A 21,697-nucleotide genomic window follows, 5' to 3' on the forward strand; every position below is an offset into this window, starting at 1 on the left:
GCATTGTAAGTCCTTGTAAACATGCTTCATTTACTCATATTCACATGTGATGCATACCCTGACCTTTATTGTACAATGGAAAGTTTTAATTCAAAATGTGTCAATAAGGTCTACTTACTTTAGTCTGCATATTCTTTGTAGCATCCATACACACTTGCAAGTTAAATGTGACATTTGTATTTTTGAATTAAGGTGCACATGATCTTGCATATAAATAGACATGACACTCTTTTTCTTATTTAAAATCCACTTTTAATGGTAATGTGAGAAATCACATCATGCTACTTATTTGGTGATACATTTTTATATTTTTTTAATTGTTGACTTAATAGTAATTTTATTGTTGTTGTACAATTTTGAATCTGACTTTTTGTCATTAATTAAGAAATCATATACCCAGTAGTCTATAAGAAGTTGTGTTTGTGCAGCATTTTCTCAGTAAGATGCACTGGCTGGTTTTCTAGTGAATGTGTTTTTCTACAGCGTGTTCACATTAGTGTACACATCAGAATTACCAAAGATGTTAGGAGGCATGCTATTTAATTACTAAACAGCAACTTCTTCACAATACTCTAGGGAAAATGTTGATAGTATACAGCAGAAAGCCCTTCTCACAACTGTTCAACAAGTCATTTCCTCATGATCTGTGGATGACACAGTTTTTCTTCATAGGACCACTAAGTGACTACAAAAGGACAGAGTCACTCAATTCATTTAGAAGTAAGATGGTTTTCTCAGTGAAAAGGAGAATTTGATGGAGGATAGTGACATATAGGACAATTCACAATGCAAATTTTCCTATCTACGTATGACAAAAATATCAGTATTAGACTTACTTGCCTTCGCTATTGTTCCCCATGTGCATCCTAGGCAAATTTTGAGATAATTTAATATTTGTGTTCCCAAACATTCTGTTTGGAGGTTTTCCATGCATTTAATATCATTTTAGTGAACAAATATCTTACAATGTTGCTTCTGATCCCATACTCTTCAAGTCACATCCCATGACCTAATTCTTATCAAGTGCACTGTTTCATCTCATGATTGATGAAAGATATAACGAAATTAATGGCAGACTATAATTCGACAAATTTGTATAGACAGATGTACTTTTTGAGAATCTCTTTCAACTTCATTATTTGATGTAAAGTTGTCAGCTGTTTCTATGAGCTCCAGATGTCAAAATGTCCATATGGTGGACAGTTCACTTTCATAGCCCTAACATACTTCATCCAGAACCCTGAGAGTGTCTGCAAAAAAGACATAAAACACAGTATTAATTTGTGTAAATTACTGAAGAGTCCTAAAACACTGCATTCCAAAGATGTTCAATAATTACTTTCAGTAAACTTGAATGTTTCAATTAAATACTCCACATTTTTATGGTGGGACGATATAATAAGAATTCCCAAAAACCACAGGATTGTTAAAACTTTATTAGTGTACCTTCACCAAGCATGTATAGTAGAAATAAAGCAACTAAGAAAATACACATTTTGTGGCTATTAGGGTGTATACTTTAAAGACAAATCTATCTCAAGGGCAATGACTCATGTGTAGGTCTTCTTATAAAGTATCTGTTCAATCCCAAGTATCATTTTTCATGATTGTGCAGATGTACATTTTGGAAAGAACTCAACAGAGAGGGGCTGCATTTGAGGTGTTCTTTACAAGTGCTGAAATCGTCTTGCATGAAATAAGGTGCAGTGTGCGATTTAGCCAGAAATTCAGCACAGCTTATAAAACACAAAAGAGATTAAAACTAATATATGTGCATGTGCAATGTTATGAAATTACCCCCAAAAAAGGAAACAAAAATCTAATTTTATAAAGATGCATGAAATGTAATTGCATGACGAAAAAGTACCAGCTGAGGTACACAGATTTTGCGATTGCCTTTTACTTTTAACACATTCCAGACCAAAACACTGTTTTTCTTTTAGAGCAAATTTTCATCTTTACTCACAAAATATTATTGCACTCTCCTATATAGTATACCAGTAATTGCAAAAGCTGAAGTTTTATAAAAATGCTACATTTTCTAAGAAAGCTTAGTGTCTCTTTTAAAGAAAATGATGCAATTTAGAAGAAGGTAGTTAAAGTTAATGGTGTTTAGTCTCTGTATTAATTAGGCACATCTGCCCAGAACAAGGGCTAATGCTCAAAAAAGGTTGTATGTCAGAATATCAATCACAAAAATACAGTGCTCCAAAAATATTATAGCAAGAACATCGACAACAAAAATACTGTGAAGGAATATATATATATAGGTTAGTATAGATTTACTATTCTTAACTCCACATCTACTTAACTGATATATATGGTCAAGGTACTTTTATGTGGAGTAAAATGTAGCAAATCTATACTTCGCACTATACACTTACCTTCGTAAAGGTTATTATCTGTTTCTTGCGCCAAATGTTTTGTAGTGTGACGGTTAGGACTTTATATTCTGGTAGTATACTTTGAAAAAGGGCCTCTTCCATTTATTCAATTTCTGTGTCATTATATGTTATGTACTGAGATATGTCAAGCATAAGTATTGCCAATGTTTAATGTTTTACATTGCTGGCCATTGTGAAATGCTGAAGGTTTCAACCCATGAGATCGTACTTTTCTAATATCTGCTTCCAAAGTATCATTCAGGTTATGCCCTTCAGTTTTCAAGGGTTACTTTCATGATGAATAACAGCTTTACTGCTGGTTAAAATCAACGTATTCTGCCACTGTAAATAAAAGCTATGAATTAAAGTGTGTGAATATTAGATTTGGATCAGCAAAGTAAAGTTCAAAACTACAGAAAGTGTAGTTTGTATATCATGAAGGTCAGAGCATAAGAGAAAGCTGGAGAATACCTGTATTCGTCATTGCCGATTTTGAAACTATGTTTTTTAGAGATTATATAAATAGGTTGAAAAGCATTGTGGGAGATGCCAAAGCAATGAGTCTGATTGGGCTTTCCAATTAACTTCTTCGAGTTGAAGCTAACTTCAGCAATGGCAACATACCCAGATCTGAGGTTTCGAACCAGACTGGATTTTTTACTATGTGTTCAAGAAGCAGAGCGCTTCTTGAACACATAGTAAAAAATCCAGTAACAAATGCTCTCCAATAACATTCAGCAGATGTTGTTTGGGTGCTTCATTGGGTCATTGGTCAAGGTTCTTAAACACCAAAATCCAGAAGTAATACAGTGCTATAAGGAGTGTCTACTAGTCTGTATTTGCATTCCCTTGTGGTTACTCTCTAATCTCTGGCCCACAGCAAGCACCCAGGAAACAATCCCCAACATAATGAGATGCCACACTGGAGTTCTTTGTGAAAAATGTTAGGTTTTGATGTTTAAGATGCCTTTTATATTTTCAACTTCGCAAAAAATAAAATAAAAGAGCATTTGAATTTTGCCAGTCTTCATGTTTCATTCCTCCTGGACTAAGTCATGGTCAGAGTGTTGCAAACTCCTGCTCAGGTGTGCTGTTTCACCATGTTGAGGAAATGCTTAGAAATTAAGCTAGGTAAGTGAGGAATGACATTGTTTCATCTGGCTAATCACTAAATGGGTAGTCAAAGACATTCTAAACAAAACAGTTTCTGTCTGAAGGTAAAAAAAACTAAATGGAATGTGGCAATTCAAGACTGATGTGTAACACTGTATATCTCCCACAATCGAGCATTTGAAACCATTACATCTCCATCCTCCATTCTAAAGGAATGGCAGTTCACGCTGGGTTCATTTAAATATAATCAAATGCTAATGCCTGATGATAGGAGTTGGTAGCATGGTTTTTAAGAGACAGGAGCATGTTTTGGAAGCTTGAAAATTTGTATTCTGGAATGTAAGTGTGTCTAATATTTAATTGCTGGAAGAAACATTAAATCTTCATGCAAAAGAAGGGAATAACTGCAAGTATTTACTGCATGCTTGTAGCAAACATTGCAAAACTCTTTAAAAGTCTACAACTTTGAATGTGAAACTGCAAATTGTAAATGGGGCTATTTAATAAGTGATTTTCTGCCTTGACAATCATGTAAACATATCAAAACTAAATTCATGATGACTACGTGAAATGACAGATTCTTTTCTTCAATAAATACAACTAAATTTCTGCGTCATTGTATCTTTCATCGCTTTTATATCTTCATTATACACCAACAGAATGCTGATAAGAAGTACAGATGCACCAATGTAGTTTTGGTTGATACCCCACTTCGCATGAAATCCCACTTGCCCCCTTGATGACGTTGCCCCTTGATTACTTTCAACCAAACCTGGGAAAAACAGCCTTAACAGAATGTCTAATTTAGTGCAAATTGCTGAAAGGGTTTTGTTTTTTTTAAATGTTTTTATTGCATTTTTTAACACAATAGCTGTCATAGAACACACCATTAGAATACAATAATTGCGAAGAGTCAAGTAAGCAGAATCTAACGAACAAATAAACTAAATTAACAATACAGATATGTGCATCAAGAGAGAAAAAAACGCAATGAGATTTCAGCCATGGGATCATTAAAGAGTCCGTAACAGCGATATGGGCTTAATAGCACTCCTAATAGTGAAGCCTCTAGCTGCAAAGTCACAGAAAGTAGAAAGCTGAAAATAAAAAGGTTAAACAAAGCAAAGTCAGGTAGTTGGGGTCCATAATGGGAGAAACAGCCTTATGTCATCAATATATAATATAAGGAAACTGCACTGGTTGCCAGTTAGGAAGCGTACCCTGTTCAAGGCGCTGTATCTGGTTCACAAAGCACTTTATGGAGCAGGGTCGGCCTATTTAAAAGAGCGACTGTACTGGTATACCCCAAACAGACTATTACGCTCATCTGAGACAAAACTGGTATATGTGCCGTCTGTAAAAAAGGCCACCTGGGGTTGAAAAAGCTTTGTATTTAATGCAGCCAAAGCTTGGAAAAAGCTTCCTCTAAATCTTAGAGGTATGTTGAGCCTTATGGCCTTCCGAAAAGCTTTAAAAACCTGGCTGTTTATTGATTAGCATGACCTCGGTTCGATCCATAGGCAGGATTTCACATAGCGCCAGGACACCTACGGGTAACAGTAGTGCTCAACAAATGTTATAATAATAATAATAATAATATACTAAAATGTGGTCACAGCATGCTCCACGTGGTATTCAACATGATCCCTACCCATCGCTGTTCATAAATTCCCAGGGATGATCGGGAATGGGTACTCTCAGTCCGTCTCCTCTGGATGGAGCAATAGGTAGAAGCGGAGGGGTTGCCATATGTTCTTGGGCCTGGATGAGGGGGGCAGTAGTGTTGCATATGTATCGCTGGTCGTACAGCAATACATTAAGTCTCTCATCCAGGCCTTAACCACTGGAACCGTGGGACTGCCCCTTGTCTGGAGACCTGCCTTTTCGCGAGGAGTAGAGCAATAGTAGTAAAACGTTGAATTCCAGCACCCGAGGGCTGGACATATCCCAATTAACACCAACAACGGCGAAGGTGTTAATCCAGAATCAGTCATTAGTGCAAGATATAAAAAAACTGTCCCCCAGTATGCCATGACCGGTGGGCAGTTCCATGCTAAGAGTATGAAATCGCCATCCTCTGTTGCACATCTACAGCAACTGTAAGACTTAGAGGGGTCCATTTTGGCAAGAAGTGTTGGTGTAATGTAAGCTCTGTGTAGATATTTGAAGTGGAAAGATTTATGCCTGTGTTTATTAGATATGAACCGAGTCTGCTCGCAACAAAATGCCCACATTTTATCCAATAGAGGTTGGCACAGAATTCCCTCCCACGCCGCATGTATATTCCCCCCCACAGGCATTAGAAGTGCCTGAGCTACTTGATAAAGATGAGAAACCAGATGGGTGCTACTGGCCGATGTAATGACAGGATAGAGTGGGGGGATATCCCCTGGCTCCACCAAAGTACTGTAGCCTGGCATCTGGATGATACCAGAAGTAGGCATACTGTGCCTGTGTGACTAAATAGTACAAGTAAAAATCTGGGACCCCAAACCCACCACATTGAAAGGGAATTGTCAGCGCTTGTCAGCTAATGTGTGCTTGCCCGCCGGCCCAAATAAATCTGGTGAGTGGGCTGTGAGTGAGATGGAGATATTGAAGAAAAGATGAAAAAAGCAGGGCAGTACGACCATTCTATTAATGGTAATTCTACCAGCAATTGATAGCTGAAGTTTTATCTGCCTCTCAATTTGGGATGACAACCGGTCAATAGCGGGCCATAATTTAGGTGGGTGACCTCCGAGGCAGTACGGTGTAAAAAGACGCCAAGGTAACGAGTGGGGTCATCGCACCAGTGTAAGGGAAAAATCTAGTTGCAGGGAAAGTGTGGCATCGGTCAATGGAAATATCTCGGATTTGGACCAATTAATAACCAACCTGGAAAAAGCTCCAAACCATACGACCTCCTGAAGGAGTGGGGCAAGGTTAGTGTCAGGTTCACAAACAAATAAAAAAAATCATCTACATAGAGCAAGGCCAACAGGGTGTCACGATGAAATCTAAGTCCCCGCTGCAGTTGCCGCTCCTGGAGATGGCGCACAAGAGGATCCATGGCAAGAAAAAATAATAGGGGGAAAGCGGACAACCCTGCCTGGTACCCCGCAATAATATAATTGATCCATGAGTTCATCATTTACCCCAAGCCGGGCCACCAGGCTTGTGTACAAGAGGCGTACGAGATCATAGAATTCACAGGGTAAGCCCAACTTTCTTAGCCAGTGTCCGACCAGGCCTTTCTCCTTCCCCATAGATTCTTGCACGTGTGTACTTGCCCAAGAAATTGACTTCACGAGCTGCGAGGTCCTGAAATTCTGCCCATCAAGATTTGTGCATCAAGCTTCTTCAAAGCTCTTTAAGTCACAGAGGCTAGAGCGCAGCACTCCAGCCTGCTTGGCCATACATATACCCCATATATAGACTTTAAAAGCTTCCCACATAGTGGCAAACTGGGGCACCAAGCCTAAGTTAGGCCGGAAATATTAAATTATATAGCTTCCTTAACACTGTCCAGCAGGGCTTCTGTCGGGACACGCCAGGTCCTTGACGGTTGCGCAATACTTGGGACAGTAAGAGACAAGTGCACTAGCGAGTGATCTGAGAAGGTTGAGCAAGGTAACCCACAGAGAGTGTATGAAGGAGAAGATTAGGGATAAGTACCAACGGTCACTGAATAGAAAGAGAAATCTCTATCGGTGGAGTGTTGATGGCGCCAAGCGTCTGATCCACAGCATGTCTGAACGCAGTAGCAGAATGTGGTTTGGAGATATGGTCCAGTCCTGTAGTGTCAAGGGTGGGTTGCAGCGTAACATTTAAGTCGACCCCCATCACTATAGAGTCGATGTGAAAGCTAAAAATGTGTGCAGAGATGCTAGGGAAAAAGTCAGGTGTCTCTATGTTAGGGGCAGATACCTTAATCAGTAGTATTTACTTCGCCCCAAAGCTTCCAGCATTCAAAAGGTATCGTCCCTCAGGATCCTCGATCACCTTGCTTGACTGCCTTATGGGTCAAGATGCAAACTCCGTAGAATAGGTACTGTAGCTAGCCAAAGAACGATATTACCCCCAATAAGAGGCAAATCGGACATCGGAGGCGGGAGCATAATGAGTCTCTTGCACAAAGGCAACTTGTACTGCATGTCGGGTAAGATAAACTAAAACCTGCCTCCCTTTACGGGGGTTTGATAGCCCCCTCACATTCCATGACATATATTTCAACTCCAACGCCCCAGAATTCCCACCGACCATGTCATCACAGCAATACTAAAGTGTTTGGGGGAATGCCACCATATAAACATGCATAGTGCCGACTGTTCATAAGATTAACACCCTGTGTATAACAATCAAAAACAACCACTAGCCCCCCATAGCCACCTTACCAGTATCTGGTGAATACCATCTTTTCGAACAAGAACAGAAGGAGATCTCCTAGGGTTGGCCGCCAATGGAAGCCACCATAGAAACAATGTTAACTGGTATGACAGAACATGTAAAGCCAATATTTGAAGAAGTCAGCATAAAGAAGGAAAAGGATATTCTCGGCATACTGAAAATGTAGTAGAGGGGCCAAATCCAGAGTAGCAGTTCGCCGAGCAGTCGGCTTTGACAATCTGCGGGGAATGAACACCAGAAAGCAGCAGATCATTTCCTAGAGGGAGAGTTTGAGTTCGGTCTATTGTGCTTCCAAAAGTCTGCAGCTTAGAAGGATGAGTTGAAGATATGGGTCTTTTTGTTAAGCTGAAAGCCCAGGCGAGCTGGGTAGAGCATGGTGTATCGAACATTCGCCCTCAGGACTCGCTTTATATCCTGGAATTTGCGACGACCTCTTGAACAAGAGGGGTGAAGTCGGGGAAAAAAGAAAAGATACATGCCTTGATGTTGAATATCTCCTTTCTCCAGGGCCATGCACAAAGCAGAGTCTCGATCATGGTAGTTCAAGAGTCGAGCTATGATCCGTTGGGGTGGAGCGCCTGGGGCCGATCTAGGAGCAAGTGCTTGGTGAGCACGCTCAAATGCAAGTGTTGTGGAGAAGGCCTCCCTTCCAAAGAGTTCCGACAAGAGCCGCTCCACATAGGTTTCCATGGGGCCCATGTTGGTGGACTCAGGCACCCCGGCAATACGAATATTATTGCAACGTGATCTGGCCTCCAAGTCCTCTGCCTTAGTTGCTGTCGTCTTCAGAAGCCGTTTAATACGCTCCAGTCGCTTAACCACGGGTGCCTGAGCATCCTCTATCTCTGCAATGTGCTGTTCAGTAGCGTCAATGTGGGCCTCATGTTGGTTAATTCACCCATGCATTTCATCTAGGCGGGTTTCCAATGCATCGAATCTCACATTGATGGCCTTGAAGCCAGCTTGCAGCTCTGACATAATGGCCTCGGCACCATCAACAGAGGGGAAGCCAGACTCAGCAGGGTCCAGAGGGCCCGGAGGATCTCCGCATGTGACGCCTTGCTTTTTTTTTGCATCTGGAAGTCTTTCGTACATCAAAGGATAGCTGTCACTGCTTGGGGTCCCCACGACCCATGGCGTGCTGAAGAAGGGGAAGCAGAAATGGTGTCCCTGAGGCATGGGGACCGCTTCCTCAGTATGCACCGGTGGTGGAGGCCGCAAATAGGGGCCAGCAATGCCGCTCAGAAACACACGTAACGTCTCACTACACCCCCAGGGACAAGGAAAACTCAGGTATGGACGACAAAATATATGTCCAGACGTCTACTCTTATTCAAGACATGGGTCCACTCAGAGCACCACTACAGGTAGGTGGCATACTTTATTATAATTCTGGGCCCTCTAACCCCTTGCACGGGTCCTTCTCGACCCCGGAAGACGGTCACTAAATAAGGTGCTGGGGCAGGGCTGCGCCCTTGTGCGGTGCATTTAACTGCCCCTCAACCCAGGGGTTCAGCGTTGAATATGAGCTTCACGCTGCTTTGGGCGTATACCAGTAAGAACAGGGAGACGGCACCAAGGAGAGGCTTTAGGGGGAGGGATGAAACTCACCACCAAAGTTTGCACATGCAAGAATGTGTGTGGCGATGAGGGGATCACCCCGGGCGTCGCACATTGATACTTCCCCTCTGTCCAAGTCTCCAGTTGCTGCGCGGCCTCTCAGCTCAGCAACAGCCGCGCCCTTAGGCTCACCATAGATGTGAAGAATTCCACAGATGTAGGGCCCAGGCCTCTCTCTGGGGTTACCGGCACCCGTGGGTCTAGCCAGTGACTGCAAGGACGCTGATAAAGCAGAGCTTGGCTGCGTTTATTATGCGGCGGCTCCGAAGCTTCACGGTCGAGCAGCCATCTTGGTGCCCAACCTGGCCATGCTCCCCATTGCTGAGAGAGTTAACAAATTATAGTAGTGGCCCCAAAATCATTGACTTTACCAAAAATGTTTAGAAGCATCACATAAAACTCTCGCACAGTGATCAGATCCATTTCAATCCTCTTCTTGGTTTCGTGAATTTTTTATCCAACAACTTTTGAATTGTTCAATAAATCCAAAGTGTCCAGTATGCACATCAAAAATATCTATGTCAATAAGTATTTGTGACACCCAATACTTTTTCACAAACAATGGTAGCCGAGGTTATTGGTCATGTGCTGGGTATGTGCATGCACTCTTAACAACCATCCCCAATGTTTGCAAACATTTATGGCTAGAAACATCACAATGAAAGCCATGACAAAACACAGGGGCATATGTACAAGCCCCTATCGCCATCACAACGTCACCTATAGTGACGTTGTGGTGGCGATAGGGGCTGCGCCTTATGTACAAGGCAGCGTCAAGCCACTTAACGTGGCTTAACGCTGCCTTGTACATAAGGCCCCCTTTCACGCAATGCATAGGTGTGGGCAGTGAGTGTTGTGGTGGGAATTCCACCGCAACACCCATTCATTTTCAGCTGCCCCCTATATACAAGGGTGGCGTACATAGGAGGCAGCACCAAAATTAAGACCAGGTGAAAACTGGTCTTAAGATGGCGAAACGAGGAGAAATGCATTATTTTTTCCTCATTTTTGCTTTTTCCACTTGTGCTGCCTTGTGCAGCACACATGGAAAAAGCAGAATGCCATTGCTTGTTTATGTACATGAAAGTGTCCCTTCCTGTACATGAACACACTTTAAAAAAAATGCTATTTTGTCAATTTCATGTGTGGTGCTGCATGAAGCAGCACACATGAAAGTGACAGAATGGCATTTTAGGATTGTTTATGTGAAGGAAGGGACACCTTCCTACACATAAACAATCCTCCCTTGGGCGCAGACACCCTTGCACCATGGTGCATGGGTGCCTGCGTTGGCGCTAAGTTGCTAAACTTAGCACCATTGCAGGGGGAAACGCAGCTGCACCACATTCTTGTAACTATGGTGCAGCCTTGCGTTTCAGAAGTGGCGCAGAGAGGCGTTAAGCCAGGAAGGCTAACGCCTCTCTCCGCCACTTCACTGTACATATGGCCCTCAGTGTCTGCGAAGCTCGTACCTTAGCAGGCTCAACTTTTGCAAACCCACCCCCCCCATCACAAACAGACACATCCAAAAGCCACAACTTATGTTGGGTTTTAAAATCTGTCATAGTCCACTGTTCACAAACACCTAATTAAATGCATCGATAAACTCTGCAAGGGAAAAGGGAAAGCCCTCAACCAGGCGGAAGCGTTACACCTACCACATAAACATACAGACCACAACCTATGTTGGAAATACACTTCTCAATTGTTTACATACATTTAAATAAAATAAACACAGCAACAAACTCAGCAATGACAGAGCTCTTGCCCTTGAAGGCTCAAGTGTCACAAATTGTTCACACACATTCTGGGCACAAGTTATGTTGTTTTCTAAACATAGAATTTTTTCTATTGTTCATGAATAGCAAACATAAAACACTAATAAACACAACATAGCAATAAAGTCGTCTCCATCTTAGGTCATTATACCCCATAGACATATGGATTGGGCTTCCAGGTCATGGGTAATTTACACTTCTGTCTCTCTTTGATTCAGCACCGGCTCCGTTCTTAAGAGTAGGAACTGAATCAACTCCCCTGGTATCTTTTTAGCTTTCTTTCTAAATGTCAAGAGCCAAGCTTCTCCAAGCCACACTTTACAAAATGTGAAGCTAATGGGGAGAACTTGATCTATTTACAATACTTAACTAAATGTTTCCATTCCCAAAAACAATCTTTACTTGGGCTCCAGCACACATCATTTCTGAATTGTATCACTCTACATTCATGCAGGGTTCACATAAACGTAAAAAATAGCTCAGATGCATTTAAAACAAGCATTTGCAATGCAATAGGTCTCGCATTTACGCGAGTTTGAGCTATTGACATTGCAAATAATAATGCCTTTTATTTTTTTAAACATAAATAAAAGGCATTGTTATTTACAATGCCAATAGCTGAAACTCTCGTAACTGCGAGACCTATTGCATTGCAAATGCTTGTTATGTTTATGTTGTCAGTGTCTAGCTGTTATGGATACAGCCTCTGAGCTGACAGGTGACAGGTAATGCGAAAGGGCACCAGAGCCGTGAGCAGTGCACTGTTACGGATATTCTTAATTTGGTGCCTGGAGGAAAAGGCACATGTGCCTTCTGAGACTGTAATTGGCAGATAAGCAAAGAACACAGTCAAACAACACACACGTTCATTGAAACGTCAATCAAAGTGTGTTTGGGGCGATCGCATTTGTTTAAAGACAGTGTGCCGATGCTTGTTTGATAGCAGTCGCTATGTGGGATAAACACAGGCTGCAGGGCTCCTTAGATGTCATCACTTCAGCACATACAGGAAACTCCATGCCATTACTGCACACCACATTCCAGCCCACACATTTCCTGTGAAGGGGCTATGCCCCCGGGGCACGTCATCAAGCTCCCGCCTTCAGCGCGTTCCCAGCATGGCTCTGATTGGAGGAAACTCATTGGCCGTCCCATTAAGCCCCCCCTCCTAAATAGCCTCCTTTCACAGTGCACTCCGGTGAGAGTACTCAGGGTGGTATCATGTGAGTGTGACTGCACTTTCTAGAACGCTTACATTATCGTGCCCCATGGCAAAGCAGGGATGTGAAACTCCCCCAACAACTTTTTTGGGCGTGGGAATCAAAATTGAAATCCACTTACGTACTAATGAGTCTCATCACAAAAAGTGTCTTCTTATAGAGGGTCACAAACGACTTGTTAATGAATGTAATTAGTCAGGTGGCAATTTGCCCCCCCCCAACTGTTCCCAACTCTCCCCCCTTACAACTCCCACTCCCTCAAGTGTGTGGCTACCAAAACTGGAATAGACGTCTGTCTGGAACAGCAGCCCTCCGATTCGATATTTGCTTTACAAAGCGGGAAATATGTGTGTTTTTTTAAAGCAGCTTGTGTCCGCTAACGGAATAGGGCTGCTTTAAAAATAAACAAGAAAGCGACTGCGAAACTGAAAGTAATTGCTTTTGGAAACAGAGAAAGCCGCAAGTGGTGCACGCCACAGCGAGTCATATGGTTTCAATTATCGCGCCTGTGTCTGGGCACGATAATTGAAACCAAATGGCAGCAATACGCGTAATAGACACCAATAGGCCATGGGCGGAGCAATGCGCCCGCCTTTGGCCTATTGCATGCTATCTTAAAAACAAACATGCAGGCAAATGCCAATAGCACGACACGTAACTAAAAACACACGCACAAGCATGTACAATTCCAGGGTCCGTTTCGGAACCCCGGACAAAAGGACTCTCGCTGCGCGAGCAGTGCTACGAACTGCATCGCTAGGCGCGAAACCTAAAAAGGACAGTATAATCTCAAACTTGCACTAGAAAGAAATGGCAGTAGCAGCGAGTTTTCCACCAGAAGCAGAAACATGTTAAAGGTGTTCAAAGGTGAATCTTTTGGTTTTGAAAAATTCAATGGAAAGCTTTGCTACCTTGCAAAAATGGCACATTGTTTTAGTTTGCCTGAAAATTGTCTTATTTGAAAAAATCTGTTACACTTACCCATATTTAATATTAGCACAAACAAAACTACCACTATAGCATATACTTCATAGAAAACGAACCATCATTACAGGAATAGCAGTAAAACATGTTGTTTTATGTATAAGATACTTGTATAGCACAAACCCAACTGAGAAACAGTGGAGAACTGTACAGAATAAAAGGCACAGATACAGTAAATGAGTGTAAAACAGTAGAGAACTGTACAGAATCAAAGGCACAGATACAGTAAATGAGTGTATGATTGGGGTATTTGGGTCCTGAGAGTGGAGGAGGAATGATACTGTAGTGATTTACTAAAATATAGTAGGAGTGGGATGTCATTCCACGTCCTGGGTACACAAATGAAGGTGGCATTTTGTTTTGTTCTTTTTGTTCTGTCTGCAGGTGTACAAAGAGTCACAGAGAAGGTGATTATGAGAACTTGAAAAGCAGCTTTGAATGGAATAATTTGACTTTCATTAGTTTAAGAAGCTGCTACTAGGTTGTCTCGATTTCCTTCGTGATGTTTTCATGGAGGGTGAAGTCTGTCTCTAGGGGGAATATCAGAGACTTAGTATTTGGTGAAAATTGTGGTTCAAATCGATCCATATTCATTTCCTTGAGCCAGAGTTGTACTAATGGTTGCTTGCTTTTCTTCCTCTCTTTTTTTTAGTCTTCATATCATCCTCAGTTGCAATTTCAATAGTTTGTGGTATTTTGCAGAGTATATCTTCTCTGGGTAACTGACATAGGTCTTTTGCTGATTTATCCTGTTGGGATAATGATGAAGTGTGTAATCAATGGATTTTGAAACCTTCTTGCCAGTTAATAAAACATTGCCAAACTCTGGGCCCAATTTGTATTTTGGCGGGCTGCTCATTTTCCCTTCAGGGCTGTGGAGTAGATTACTCCGTTGCCCTGGCGACGGTACCGCCTGCCACACATTTTTAAATGTTCGCTGGCCCAGTGGACAGTGCAAGCATTGACAAGAACCACCATCATAACGGTTCCTGCCAATGCACTGTAAGTTTGACAGAGGACTCCATCAACATGACAGAGCCATAAGTGAAATTTTAAATTTTTCTTTTTCAAAAAGAGAAAAGTTGGGGTTTTTTATCGGAGAGGTTTGATCATGGTGGAGACAGAGGGCCAGATTTAGATTTTGGTTGCCAGTTTACTCCGTCACATCGGTGATGGATATCTAGTCCGATGAAATATGGTGCATGGGTGCCTGCGTTGGCGCTAAGTTGCTAAACTTAGCACCATTGCAGGGGGAAACGCAGCTGCACCACATTCTTGTAACTATGGTGCAGCCTTGCGTTTCAGAAGTGGCGCAGAGAGGCGTTAAGCCAGGAAGGCTAACGCCTCTCTCCGCCACTTCACTGTACATATGGCCCTCAGTGTCTGCGAAGCTCGTACCTTAGCAGGCTCAACTTTTGCAAACCCACCCCCCCCATCACAAACAGACACATCCAAAAGCCACAACTTATGTTGGGTTTTAAAATCTGTCATAGTCCACTGTTCACAAACACCTAATTAAATGCATCGATAAACTCTGCAAGGGAAAAGGGAAAGCCCTCAACCAGGCGGAAGCGTTACACCTACCACATAAACATACAGACCACAACCTATGTTGGAAATACACTTCTCAATTGTTTACATACATTTAAATAAAATAAACACAGCAACAAACTCAGCAATGACAGAGCTCTTGCCCTTGAAGGCTCAAGTGTCACAAATTGTTCACACACATTCTGGGCACAAGTTATGTTGTTTTCTAAACATAGAATTTTTTCTATTGTTCATGAATAGCAAACATAAAACACTAATAAACACAACATAGCAATAAAGTCGTCTCCATCTTAGGTCATTATACCCCATAGACATATGGATTGGGCTTCCAGGTCATGGGTAATTTACACTTCTGTCTCTCTTTGATTCAGCACCGGCTCCGTTCTTAAGAGTAGGAACTGAATCAACTCCCCTGGTATCTTTTTAGCTTTCTTTCTAAATGTCAAGAGCCAAGCTTCTCCAAGCCACACTTTACAAAATGTGAAGCTAATGGGGAGAACTTGATCTATTTACAATACTTAACTAAATGTTTCCATTCCCAAAAACAATCTTTACTTGGGCTCCAGCACACATCATTTCTGAATTGTATCACTCTACATTCATGCAGGGTTCACATAAACGTAAAAAATAGCTCAGATGCATTTAAAACAAGCATTTGCAATGCAATAGGTCTCGCATTTACGCGAGTTTGAGCTATTGACATTGCAAATAATAATGCCTTTTATTTTTTTAAACATAAATAAAAGGCATTGTTATTTACAATGCCAATAGCTGAAACTCTCGTAACTGCGAGACCTATTGCATTGAAAATGCTTGTTATGTTTATGTTGTCGGTGTCTAGCTGTTATGGATACAGCCTCTGAGCTGACAGGTGACAGGTAATGCGAAAGGGCACCAGAGCCGTGAGCAGTGCACTGTTACGGATATTCTTAATTTGGTGCCTGGAGGAAAAGGCACATGTGCCTTCTGAGACTGTAATTGGCAGATAAGCAAAGAACACAGTCAAACAACACACGCGTTCATTGAAACGTCAATCAAAGTGTGTTTGGGGCGATCGCATTTGTTTAAAGACAGTGTGCCGATGCTTGTTTGATAGCAGTCGCTATGTGGGATAAACACAGGCTGCAGGGCTCCTTAGATGTCATCACTTCAGCACATACAGGAAACTCCATGCCATTACTGCACACCACATTCCAGCCCACACATTTCCTGTGAAGGGGCTATGCCCCCGGGGCACGTCATCAAGCTCCCGCCTTCAGCGCGTTCCCAGCATGGCTCTGATTGGAGGAAACTCATTGGCCGTCCCATTAAGCCCCCCCTCCTAAATAGCCTCCTTTCACAGTGCACTCCGGTGAGAGTACTCAGGGTGGTATCATGTGAGTGTGACTGCACTTTCTAGAACGCTTACATTATCGTGCCCCATGGCAAAGCAGGGATGTGAAACTCCCCCAACAACTTTTTTGGGCGTGGGAATCAAAATTGAAATCCACTTACGTACTAATGAGTCTCATCACAAAAAGTGTCTTCTTATAGAGGGTCACAAACGACTTGTTAATGAATGTAATTAGTCAGGTGGCAATTTGCCCCCCCCCCAACTGTTCCCAACTCTCCCCCCTTACAACTCCCACTCCCTCAAGTGTGTGGCTACCAAAACTGGAATAGACGTCTGTCTGGAACAGCAGCCCTCCGATTCGATATTTGCTTTACAAAGCGGGAAATATGTGTGTTTTTTTAAAGCAGCTTGTGTCCGCTAACGGAATAGGGCTGCTTTAAAAATAAACAAGAAAGCGACTGCGAAACTGAAAGTAATTGCTTTTGGAAACAGAGAAAGCCGCAAGTGGTGCACGCCACAGCGAGTCATATGGTTTCAATTATCGCGCCTGTGTCTGGGCACGATAATTGAAACCAAATGGCAGCAATACGCGTAATAGACACCAATAGGCCATGGGCGGAGCAATGCGCCCGCCTTTGGCCTATTGCATGCTATCTTAAAAACAAACATGCAGGCAAAAGCCAATAGCACGACACGTAACTAAAAACACACGCACAAGCATGTACAATTCCAGGGTCCGTTTCGGAACCCCGGACAAAAGGACTCTCGCTGCGCGAGCAGTGCTACGCACTGCATCGCTAGGCGCGAAACCTAAAAAGGACAGTATAATCTCAAACTTGCACTAGAAAGAAATGGCAGTAGCAGCGAGTTTTCCACCAGAAGCAGAAACATGTTAAAGGTGTTCAAAGGTGAATCTTTTGGTTTTGAAAAATTCAATGGAAAGCTTTGCTACCTTGCAAAAATGGCACATTGTTTTAGTTTGCCTGAAAATTGTCTTATTTGAAAAAATCTGTTACACTTACCCATATTTAATATTAGCACAAACAAAACTACCACTATAGCATATACTTCATAGAAAACGAACCATCATTACAGGAATAGCAGTAAAACATGTTGTTTTATGTATAAGATACTTGTATAGCACAAACCCAACTGAGAAACAGTGGAGAACTGTACAGAATAAAAGGCATAGATACAGTAAATGAGTGTAAAACAGTAGAGAACTGTACAGAATCAAAGGCACAGATACAGTAAATGAGTGTATGATTGGGGTATTTGGGTCCTGAGAGTGGAGGAGGAATGATACTGTAGTGATTTACTAAAATATAGTAGGAGTGGGATGTCATTCCACGTCCTGGGTACACAAATGAAGGTGGCATTTTGTTTTGTTCTTTTTGTTCTGTCTGCAGGTGTACAAAGAGTCACAGAGAAGGTGATTATGAGAACTTGAAAAGCAGCTTTGAATGGAATAATTTGACTTTCATTAGTTTAAGAAGCTGCTACTAGGTTGTCTCGATTTCCTTCGTGATGTTTTCATGGAGGGTGAAGTCTGTCTCTAGGGGGAATATCAGAGACTTAGTATTTGGTGAAAATTGTGGTTCAAATCGATCCATATTCATTTCCTTGAGCCAGAATTGTACTAATGGTTGCTTGCTTTTCTTCCTCTCTTTTTTTTAGTCTTCATATCATCCTCAGTTGCAATTTCAATAGTGTGTGGTATTTTGCAGAGTATATCTTCTCTGGGTAACTGACATAGGTCTTTTGCTGATTTATCCTGTTGGGATAATGATGAAGTGTGTAATCAATGGATTTTGAAACCTTCTTGCCAGTTAATAAAACATTGCCAAACTCTGGGCCCAATTTGTATTTTGGCGGGCTGCTCATTTTCCCTTCAGGGCTGTGGAGTAGATTACTCCGTTGCCCTGGCGACGGTACCGCCTGCCACACATTTTTAAATGTTCGCTGGCCCAGTGGACAGTGCAAGCATTGACAAGAACCACCATCATAACGGTTCCTGCCAATGCACTGTAAGTTTGACAGAGGACTCCATCAACATGACAGAGCCATAAGTGAAATTTACAATTTTTCTTTTTCAAAAAGAGAAAAGTTGGGGTTTTTTATCGGAGAGGTTTGATCATGGTGGAGACAGAGGGCCAGATTTAGATTTTGGTTGCCAGTTTACTCCGTCACATCGGTGATGGATATCTAGTCCGATGAAATATAAATCCCATAGGATATAAACAGCAAATTCAAAGACACTTGCTATAAGACATCAAGTTCCAGAGTTGGCAACTATGTATCCCATACACAGCAAGGTTCCATTAGCTTTTGTACAGGAGGCCTGTGCACAAGTCGTAGTATGCAGAGCGAATTCTGCTTATCTGAAGTTATGAAATATTGGGAAAAACACGACAAAGACAGTAAAACAGGTAATATATAAGAACACTCCAAGTATCACGTGTTCTCTGTATTTAATGTAGATCGATTGCCCAGCCAACACGTGTTTCGTCAGGGTAGAAAACCCACGACTTCTTCGGGGCTAAAGGATGTACAATGGCATAGTATCAGAAACTATAGCAAGGCGAAAATATCCTACAGGTGGGGTGAGAGCCCGTGTAGTGAGAGGGTGTCTGAAGACCTTATAGAATGGCACAAGAGTTCTGTATGATCAAATTATTATTATGCCAGTTTTACAGTGCAATACCTATTAAAAACGTAGGGCATGACTAACATGGCCTAAACATCGTTCAATTGTACACAGTAACCTTACACTCCGTTACCATAGCAGTTAGCCATAATGTACACTAATAGCTGCATATCAACATAGTGGGGAATGGCGTCTATACTTAGTTTCAGAATGCTTAGGATAGCAGGAAATATCTATCAGAGTAAAGAACAGGACAAAATCTATCAAGGAGTGGAGGGAAAATGGAGAGAAGATAAAGGAGAGTAAAACAGGAGAGTGTCTCAGATATTTTGCGGGATCATGCAAGCTAGTGTCCGGGGTATACATTCATACTTTATAGGCAAGATAGCTAAGTGGTGATCAGTCTGTGAAGACAAGAGTGTGTAAAAATGTAGATAAGTCATCAGTCCGATCAATAGACTTGATGGCTGCTCTACCACGTGCGCGTGGCAATACCAAAACGAAGAGGGAGGCTCACCTCTCTGCCGGTTGTACTTCCGTCCTGGCTGGCCTGGTAAGGTACTTCTGAGAAGTAGTATATATCGGGATAAATGGACCCATTTTCAGGTTCGGTAGGGTGTCACTGAGGACAAAGATGAAGCAAAATTGTAATGAGGAAATGTGGTAAGGTGCCTATCTAGTGCATCCTTACAGCAAGTAAAGAGGGATAGAAACAGAAACAGTTCTGTGATGGGGGGGCTAACTTAACCCCCAGGGTCAGGAGTAGATAAGGCCCGACTATTACGATGGCCAGTGAATTGGTTGCCGCCGTGTATGAAAGTCGTATGGTGTAGGCATTCGTTGTAAAGAGGCAAGAGCCAAATTTGCTTTAAAACCAGTGGTTTCGATTGAGGTAATCATGCAAGAGGGCTCACGTATGTAGCGCCTAATATTAGTGTCAAGTTGAGAGCACAGACATATAATGCCACCTAAAACGGGCTGTGAGCGAAATCAGCGCGTAGGTAGATAGTGCGGCAAGTATGGTGAGTTAGGAAATATCCAGAATTATTACCTCCAAAACGTAGCCTTGGAAATTGCAGCGTACAAGTAGATAGGAGCTATGTAGGGCTCAGTTCAGGGTGCGTGGTCCTGCAGGGTAAAATATAGGCATGAGCAATGAAGCGGTAGGTAAGCGTGTGGAGGCTGCCGGGGACCTGTCGATTAAAAGTCCTTACCTCTTGGGAGTCTGCTAGGGGCAGCGAGTATGCTGCTGAATCTGTGGACCTGCGGCGATAACCAGAAGTGTGGTTACGTCGTGGGCCTGCCTTTTAAAGCAAACAGCTCGGAAATCTGTAACGTCAACCTGGGTTCATGCTATGAACCAGGAAGTGAGTGATATACGCAAGTGAAGTGGGACGGAGAACGGAAGTGCCCATTATGATGCGTGTATGTGTGTGTCTTTGCTGATACAACGGGAGAAAAGAGCTAGTAAAGGGATAGAATATAGAGTGACTAACTGGCAATACGATGGTTGCCACATGGTTATTTTCAGTTTCATTATCGCTGTCATGAGAATATTCTCTTACACTTGAGCCAGGTGAAAGCAACATTTTACGTGTGTTACAGATTCAGATTCAAGTGGTAAACATACTGTTGTAATCTTACCATGTTCCTAATGGTATCTTCCGCCCCTCTCTTCCCTTCATGTTCCTTTGGTTTCTCCCCCTGGGAGCTGACATTAGAATGTTGACAGTTGAGTTCAGTTTGGAGAGTGGATGGCCAAATAAACAGGACTTCTGTTAACCTGGTTCCTGTCATCATTACTTTTCAACACTGGCAACGTTTAACTGCGAAGGGGGCAGTTTGGTCATCTCCCCTCTGTGTACTCTCTCCAGTTAAGGAATACATGATTTGTGGAAAAAAAGAAACTCACCAGGTGCATGAAGTAATTGCCGATAATGTGAAGAGACGGTAAGATTACAGCGTACAGTGAGTGAAGGAAGATTTCTGCAGATGTAATCCGGAGATGATGCTGGAATTTTATGAGAAATCTTCAGGAATGATGATCTATGTGACATCGTACTGTCCGTGCCCCTGAACTGTTTCAAAGTTCGACGAGTATTGTAATTGGGCAACTATACATAAACGGGGCAAGTCATACAGCGGGACTTCAACGGTAAAGAGATAGGGTGATTGGTTACCTTGACTTGTGAGGGTGAAGGAGAATATCCTGGAAGTGTGAGATTAATCCGGAGGAGCAGCGTGAGTGCATGGAAGAAGTACCGAATTTGCTTGAAGAATGGTGCAGATTTTGGGCAGTCAGGAGGCATGAGATGTGGCAAAACTTCAATGGCGAGGAGAGTTGGAGTGTCATGCCATGAATGCCTGGTGTGGAAATCATGGTCCGGCGAGAGTGAAGAGACCGGAGCGCCACGCGAGGACAAGGGTTAATCCAGCACGTGGGCGTTGAGTAGGGTGTGAGGACCAACGGAGCTCAGGAGGACCTTCAGAGGGCGAATTGACGGAAGGAAGGGAAGTGTTGCCTCAGTCATCTGCAGTTTCCCAGTCAAGTTCCTCTTCATCCTGTCAGCGTTCCCAGATGTGAGGAGCGGTGACTCTGATCTCTGGAGCGTGTGCAGTCTCCTGTCTGTGAGGGAGTGCTCCAGCTGACGACCCGGCGCGTCGCACTAAGACATTCC

At 42.6% G+C, this 21,697-nt stretch overlaps 1 long non-coding RNA gene across 1 annotated transcript; it reads right to left on the reverse strand.

Annotated features, from left to right (window-relative positions):
• Window positions 1-241: 241 nt before the first annotated feature.
• Window positions 242-20,345, reverse strand: LOC146855221 (uncharacterized). The gene is made up of 4 exons (XR_014981291.1): window positions 20,234-20,345; window positions 20,071-20,147; window positions 19,537-19,641; window positions 242-1,250 (listed from the first exon to the last, which is right to left on the reverse strand). It is a non-coding gene; the product is annotated as an uncharacterized LOC146855221 (long non-coding RNA).
• Between the last annotated feature and the right edge of the window lie 1,352 nt (window positions 20,346-21,697).

This window comes from Triturus cristatus, chromosome 4_1 (genome assembly GCF_964204655.1).
Source record: "Triturus cristatus chromosome 4_1, aTriCri1.1, whole genome shotgun sequence".
In the NCBI taxonomy this organism is placed as follows: Eukaryota; Metazoa; Chordata; class Amphibia; order Caudata; family Salamandridae; genus Triturus; species Triturus cristatus.